Source organism: Jaculus jaculus, chromosome 9, assembly GCF_020740685.1.
Source record: "Jaculus jaculus isolate mJacJac1 chromosome 9, mJacJac1.mat.Y.cur, whole genome shotgun sequence".
NCBI classification, from domain to species: domain Eukaryota; kingdom Metazoa; phylum Chordata; class Mammalia; order Rodentia; family Dipodidae; genus Jaculus; species Jaculus jaculus.
The window spans coordinates 47,624,350-47,632,880 of record NC_059110.1 but is presented as its reverse complement, the minus strand read 5'-3'; the positions used below and the strand labels follow the sequence as shown (position 1 = coordinate 47,632,880).

The following is an 8,531-nucleotide window of genomic DNA, read 5'->3' as shown; positions in this document are numbered from 1 at the left end:
CATGGGCTTGCCTTTTTAGGTAACTTAATTTTTCTCTCTAACTGCTCTCAGTATTTTTTATTTTGATTGTGTGTTTGGTAATTTGATTATAATATGGTGAGTAGAGGTTCTTTCCATGTTTTGTCTGGCTGGTGCTCTAAAGGCTTCCTGTATCTGCATTGGCTCCTCTTTCCCAATTTGGGGGAATTTTTCTTCTATGATTTTGTTAAGTATGCCTACTATGCCTTTGGAGTAAAATTCTTCTCCTTCTACTATGCCCTAAATTCTTTTTTTGTTTGTTTGTTTGTTTTGTTTCAAAATGTTAATATTTTATTTACAAAGCTTTTTGTTATTGTACAGAAAGCAAAAATGTTGTTACAATCCCAGTGTAACTGGCATCCACGGATGGTTGACTCACCAATCAAAGCTATCCACACTACAGTAAGAGTCTTACACAAAAACCTAACAACGCTTACACTTTTGTTGGGGTGAGGTCCCCAAGCTTGGTGGTAGATTACCAAGAGGGACCAAAGGGAGGAAGGTGAAATGTCACAGGAACTATTCTTTGGCTCTTTGGGTGGGTGGGTGTCCTGGGGTTTGTATCACAGCTATCTTTTTTTTTTTTATTTTTTAAACAGCTGCCAAATCCATGAGCAGTCCAACCAATACTGAACAGTTCTGTTTCTGCAGTTCATTTGGGTATTAATCATCTTCTACTTTATCATCTGCTTCTCTCTTTCTCTTTTTGCCTTTCCTTCTCTCTGCCTCTTCTTCATCGTCATCCTCATCTTCATCTTCATCAACTTCTCCATTTCCATTGTGTCCAAATTCTTCTTCCTCACCATTGACTTCATCTTCATCATCTTCTCCTTCTACATCTTCATTTTCAACTTCATCAAACTCTTCCTCCGGACTATCTCTTCCTCATCATCGTCTTCATCTTCTCCTTCTTCATTCTCTTCCTCTTCATCCACATCATCCACATCTGCATCTGAATCAGGGGCTTCCTGGTCCTTTTGGTCATAGCCATCCAGGTAGGTCAGCTGTGGCAGGAGCTTGAAGACACTCTCTCGATTGTCATTTAGGTTAGTGACCTCACAGTCCAGATCCAGGCTTTTCAGACAATCCAACTTTTTTAAAGGTTCCAAGGTGCTGAGATTTTTCAGTGTATTTCCACTTAGGTTTCGATGTGTGAGATTTGGAAGTTCTTCTGCTAATATGTCCAAACCTCCAAAGATTCTAATTGTCACTGAGCTCAAGCTTTTTCAATTTATGTAGCTTGGGTAGATTTGAAACTGACATCAAACCTACACCTATTAAATTGAGGAACTCTAAGCTCACAAATTCGGATGTTAACCCCTCAATTTTCCATAATTTGATTTGCAATTGCCCAAAACAAGTTCTCGAATCTGTTACCAGGAGCATTAAGATTATGAAAATGGGCCTGAAGGGATGGCTTAGTAGTTAAGGCATTTGCCTACAAAGCCAAAGGACCAAGGTTCCATTCCTCAGAACCCACATTAGCCAGATGCACAAGGTGGCAACTGCATCTGGAGTTCGTTTGCAGTGGCTGGAGGCTCTGACACACCCATTCTTTCTCTCTCTCTCTCCCTCTTTCTCTTAGTACAGGGACTTGGAAATTCAGGAGAGGTGCTAATCCAGAAAAAGAGCTATGCCCTGAATTCTTATGTTTGATCTTTTCATAGTGTCCCAAATATCTTGAAATTCCCATTCATACTTTTCTACTAGTGTGTCTTTCTCTTTGTTGGACTGTATTAGATCTGCCACTTGATCTTATAGCTTAGATATTCTGTCCTCCCTTCATCTATTCTGCTGGTGAGATTTTCTACATTTTTTTTTTATTTCATTAACTGTGTTCTTCATTGCTAGTAATTCTGATTGGTTTTTCTTTATTATTTCTATTTCCTTATTTATGTCTTGTATTGACTTCTCTATATCCTTAAATTGGTGTACTGTGTCTTCTTTGATTCCTTTGATTTCCTCTTTGATTCCTTTGATTTCTTCTTTGACTTCTTTGAACATATTTACAATCATTCTTTTGAAATCTTTCTCAGGCATTTCCTCTAACTTGTTCTCACAGGAGGTCATTTCTGATGCATTAATACTTTTTGGTGGATTTATATTTTCTTGATTTTTTGTGTTTCTTGTATTATAATGTATATATTTTTGCATCTTGGATTAAGTTAATGCTTGGATTTTCTAGTTAGTTGGGTATTCTTAGCTATATCAATTTATCTGATGTCATATATCTTCAGTGTAGGAGTTAAGATATTAGGTGTGTCTCTAAACACTCTCAGGGTATCTAGAAAAGTGTTCCTAAAGCTTTAGTTTGCCTGCTATGGGAGTATTCAAGTAGGCTGAGTGCAATAAAATACAGGTAGATTCTAAAATTTAACTAAACACTGTACACATTCAGTCAAAAACAGCACTGAATATTTATGCAAGAGTAGGTATTATAATAACCAGATCTTTATCAACAAAGAGGTTAAGATTTCTGGACTATTGAGGGTTCCAAGTCAGCTTGTGACCAAGCAAGACCCTTCCCTGGTGCAATCCCAGTTACCTTTTTGGATGATTTTGTTCTCAGTTAAGTAGGCTGGCTGGGTCACTGGACCACTGTTCTGTTTTCTGGAGCTGGGCACTAGCTTTTCCTGCTGGGTAAACCAAGCCTGGAAACTGTGACCCTGTAGATCAGCACCACCACTGCTGGAACTGCCCCTGCTGCTGCTGAAGCTGCCACTGCTGGATCCACAGCTGCTATAGCCGCTGCCACTCCTGCTACTGGAACTCCTGCTGCCTTTGCTGGATCTGCTGCTGTTGCCACTGTTTCCTGTGCTGGAGCCACTGGTGTTGCTGCCAGATCTGGAGCTGTGACTTCCACCACCACTTATGCTGCTGTAGCCAGAGCCACTGCTGCCGGAGCTGCTTCTGCCTGCCTGTGTGGTCTCTGGATGCTCTGGGTCTCTCCTACTTTTCTGCTGCCATTTTCATTTCTTATACACCTCACTTCTTAGTAAAAGTATGTATTTTGCTGGGTTTTCTTTGTCTTTTTCTCCCCTAAGCTTCTTTGATATGCTGCCATCTTAACCAGAAGTCTCTTTTCTCCATTAACATCTTGCATCATTCTCTTGACAAGAAATTATTCTTCATATGATTTCAGTCTTTTCAAAGCTACTAAGATCTGTTTGGTGACTTAATATATAGTCTATTCTAGAAAATATTTGGAATACTTTGGAACAGTTTGTATTCCGTGGCTGTTGAATTACATATTCAGTGTATATCTTTTAGATTCTACTGACTTAAAATATTGCTTCATTCCTCTCTTTCCTTATTGTACTCTTTCATGTTTGTTTTGGACATTATCAATAGTGAGGTGATGTATCGGCAGTGAGGTGAAATATTGCTGTTCATTGAGTATTTCTTCCCTTACCTATTTCAGAGGATTATTTGTCAGCTCTGTACTTATCAGTGCATTTTAATGTCACCACCAAAGGTTCCTTTTCTGACAAATATCATACTCATCTTCTTTCCTCTCAGTGTGACAAGCAGTCCAGTATTGGCATCTTCTGGGAAGCAATTAAAAATGAGACTCTCAGCCTTCACTACAGAACCACTGAAATAATTTCACCACTTTACCAAGACATCTAGATGATTCTTACAAAATTCAAGTCTGGTAACTTTTGCTGCATCTTATTCCTATTTATATTTTTGATAGTACTAATAACTGCCTCAAGTTTTATGCATTACTCTTTGAGAACATAATCACAGGGAAAGAAGATTGAATCGTGTCTCATGTAGAGTAATGTGGTTTTTCATAGGCATGTAAAAAATTAGTTTTGCTTGAAAGGAAGAATGAATACAAGCATCCCCAGACTAAAATGTCTAAGTATACCCCTTGTCCTTAGAACCTAGGTCTAGGTGTTAGTTCTACCAGCAGCTTCTGTCTTACTCTGTTCCTCAGTCTTGATTTTTAAATTATATTAGAGCATTTGATTCCTTGGATATGTGCAAACCTCATGTATTCCAGGTACTTTGGGAGTACTGGCATCTCTGACTTGCCTGTCGTCACGTAGCTCATTCATATACATTCTTTAGCTTTAAGTAGTTTTCATGATCAGCTCACATTGGATTATGCTATGTATGTACGTTTCTTAAAATTTCTTTATTGCTTGAATTGATCACAATTAAATTTATATTTTTACACTTCTATTTGAAAAGAGGAAGAGGTTCAGTGAAAGAGGAATGGGAGAACAAAAGAAAGTAATGGGAGGGCTTGTAATTAAAGTGAGCATGTATGTATATATGTATGTACATGGATGATAGTTGTCAATATTTTTCTATATTTAACCCCAAAAGAGAAGACATATATGTGTTCAATTAACTATAATAAATAACCCTTATTTGGGAAAATATATGTCGTCATATAGAACTTTAAAATTACATTTATAAATTGTCTATATTTAAACATATATTTAAATATGTAATTTAAATATATATAATTTATATTAATATATCTATAAATTATTTTCATTGTTTTAGTGTAAACTGGTCATTTTTAAGATTATATGATTTATTATGTTTACTATACATAAACTTAAATTGTATTTTGTTTTCTGTGTTAGTCTGTTCTTTCTTCCTCCATGGCACATGTTTATTACTTTCATTGCTTTATTATTCATTATTATTTATAATTTATTATTTTATTTCTTATTTTTATGCATTTCAAATAGAAACATATCCTTTTACAGTGTTTTATACAATTACCTTTAATTTTTTCTGCATTATTGATACAAGAGTTTATTGTGAATTTATGCAAGCTAGAATTAAGAAATCTTATTTCAGAAGATGGAGACTGCCTAGCTGCACAACAGACAACAAGGGAAAAAAAAGGCAAGTATTCAAGGGAAATTAGAAACTTTTTGCAAAAGGGAAGGCACAGATTGGGGTAAAAGAGGGAAGCACACACCCCCGCGACCCACGCCCCGCCGCCCCACCCGCCGCGCCCAGGTGGCCCAGAGCGAACCAAGCCCCACGCGCCCCTGCGGCCTCGCGGGTCCCACAACACCTGCGCGCCCCACAACACCCGTGCCCCACGCCCGCGCATGCCCTCCCCCCGGCGCGCCCCACTCTCCCTATCCACGCATGGCAGGCGCGCCTGAGCGACTCGCGGCCTCCCATGCCCCGGGCGCCCAGGCGTGCCCTGCAACCCCACGCCCCCCACACGCCCCACCCCCACGCTCCTTGAGCCCCACCCCCGCACACCACGCCCCCCTCCATGCATCCAGAGTGCCCCGTGGTGTCCTGGCATCCTGCGCCCATCCTTATCTCAGCTTGTTCCGCGCCCCCTGCGCAACCCTTGACTCCCTCCCCCGTGCGACCCACACCCGCCCCCCACCCAGAGCACCTGTGGCGTCCAGCAGCATCCTGCGCCCCCTGCGCCCACCAGAGCACACTGCCCCCCCCACGCACTCCGTGCTCCTAGTGGCCCCACTGTGTGCCACTCCCCTGCGCGACCCGGGCCCCCACACCCACGCGCCCCAGGGCATCCAGCACGCCTTGAACCCTGTGCGCCCCGCGGCGCCCCCTGCCCCCCACGCCCTGCCCCGGCGCCTCCCATCCCCCACTATGCACGCCCCTCGTCCCCCTGCCGCACACGGCCCGCGCACGTCCTGAGCACGACCCTGCGTGCCCAGGCGTGCCCTGCAGCCCCATGACCCCCGCGCCACACCCCCACGTGCCTCGCGCCCCCACCAGAGCCCCGCCCCCCCTCCCCCCAAACCCCCTGAGCATCTTAAGCCCCAGAATGCCTCAGCCTGCACTGGCCCCTCCACACCATGCGACCCCCGCACGACCCCTGCGACGCCCCCGCGCGCCCCACCCCCCCGCGTGTCCAGAGCACCCCGCGGCATCCTGTGGACTCCCGCACCCTGGTGTGCCCCGAGCCCCTCCTGACCACATACCACGCATCCCCCGCGCACCCCCCACGTGCCCCGCACACCTAGCCCCCCCGCGAACCGTGGCGTCCCACGCGTCCCGCACCTCCTGCACACTCCCTGCACCCCCCTGCGCATCCTGTGCCCCCTGCGTGCCCCACGCCCCCCCTGCGCCCCTCAGGCACTCCGTGCCCCCCCCCGCGCCCCGTACACCCCCCGTGCGCGTGCACCCCCCCCCGAGACCATGGCACACCCCTCACCCCCCCAGACTGACCAGAGCGCCCCACACTCCCCGCCCCTCCAGGGCACACCACCCGTGCCCCCTGAGCCCTGCCGCCTCCTGCACGCCCCACCCTGATTGCATGGTGCCCTGGCGTGCCCTGCGCACCCCCCCCCGCGTGCCCCACTCGCTCCATACACCCCATCGCACCCCGTGCACCCTGTCCGCCCAACCGCCCACACACCCTCCGCACATCCTGCGTGGCTGTGCTCTGATCGGGCACCCACCAATCACGCCTGCCAGCCTGCTGCACTGAAGCTGAGACCTCCTACCTCGCCCTTGTTCTCTGATCCTGCGAATAGAACAGCCAAGTGGTGCTCAGTTTGCAGGTCTGTGGGGGCCACCCCTGCTGTGAATAGGTGGCTGCCAGATCCCCTGCTGCTGTGATCACATCACTTGCCGCAGGTCAGCCTCTGCTGTGTCCTGATTCCGTACCCACATAATCTGCCTCTGCACTACAATTGCACATGCAGCAGGCCCACTCCCACAATAAGAGCCACACAAGTCCACACTGAGTCACTAGCGCCAGCGCAGGTGCCATCACCTACCTGTACATCGCCACCCATCCCCCACTCCCCTGAGGCGGGAGAGCACAGACTGTTTACAGACCCCAGTGTACCCAGCCAGAGTCTGGGCACCTTCAGGTCTTGCTACCTCAGTCCCCTTTCAAGCTCAAAGGCAGGCAGCTTAGGTGCATTACTGGGTGAGAATTTAGGCAACTTTGGTGCCCCTGTCAGGCTATATATAGGCGGCTTTAGCAAGACTGAGCAAAAACCCAGGCTACTTGCAACTGCCCCAGGCTGCCTTGGATTCGCATTAAGCTAGATCCCAGGCTGCTCCACCCACCTACCTGCCCATACACTGACATGGGTAGACCACAGCACAAAAGAAATAACACGAAAAATAAAATGGAAGAAAAGCCAGACAGATCACCCAGTCCAACAAGGATCACAACTAACCAAAACATAGAAGAGTGTTTAGGATCAGAATATCAAGTGGAAGCAATGAACAATGCAACCCTGACCAAACTACTGCTAGAACTGACAGGAAAACTACAAAGGATAGATAATCATATGGATGCTACCATCACTAAGCTAGAGCAATATGATAAGACACTGGAAGGAATTCAAAGAGAGCTAAAAGAGTTGAGGGAGAGTAAAAAAAAAGAGGACCTTAAAAATCAGCTGGCCACACTAAATGAAAATATAAACAAATGAAAGGATAATTTCCAAGAATCATCAAGAGAATCAGAAAATGAGACAAAAAGGGAGCTGGACAAAGCGATGGAAGTGATATATAGGAAAGTAGTAGAAAATGCAAACTTAATTGAACAAGTCCAAAACTCACTAGAGGCTCTCAAGAATAGAGTCAGCGAAGTGGAAGATAGAAATTCTGATTTGGAAGACAGGATGGAAGAAACAATTCGAGAGTCCAAAAATTTCAGTAAGTTCAAAAGTTCCTGAGAACAGAACATGAGAGAATTGTGGGATACACTTAAACGTCCTAATATCAGAATCATTGGAATACCAGAAGGAGAAGAATTTCAGACCAAAGGCATGGAGAACCTATTTAACACAATAATTGAAGAAAACTTCCCCCATCTATTAAAAGAAAGGCCCATCAAGATTCAAGAAGCAAACAGAACTCCTAACCGACTAGACCAAAGGAAAAACTCCCCAAGACATATTATCATGAAGACTCTAAATATTAACACCAAGGAAAAAATCCTAAAAGCAGCTAGGGAAAAACAGCACACCACTTTCAAAGGAAACCCCATCAGAATTACTTCAGACTTCTCAATGGAAACCCTGAAAGCTAGAAGGAAGGGCCTGGAATGAAACTCTCCAAACTCTAAGAAACTATGGCTTCCAACCCAAACTACTCTAACCAGGAAAAGTCTCCCTTATAATAGATGGTTAAAGGAAAACTTTCCATGACAAAACTCAGCTTTACAACTATATGAACACAAAACCAAACCTACAGAAAGTACTCCAGGAAATTCTCCACAGAGAAGAAACAAATAACCAAACAGAAATGCCTACAAGAAGCAGATCACAGCAACCAAACCCAGAGTAGATAGAAAAAAAAAAAAAATTAAATCCCTTGGAAATGCCAACACACCTCTACCACCACAATATGACAGGGATCAAATCAAATCTCACAGTCATCACCCTAAACATTAATGGCCTTAATCACCCATCAAGAGACACAGGCTAGCAGGGTGGATCAAAAAATAAGACCCCTCAATCTGCTGCCTTCAAGAAACCCACCTTACCAAAATAGACCATATACTGGGTCACAAAGACAGCATCAACATA

The 8,531-nt window shown here is 44.9% G+C and overlaps 1 pseudogene; it reads right to left on the bottom strand.

Moving 5' to 3' along the window:
* Nucleotides 1-681: 681 nt before the first annotated feature.
* The window catches only part of LOC101596571, a 34,514-nt pseudogene continuing 26,664 nt past the window's right edge, over nucleotides 682-8,531 (bottom strand).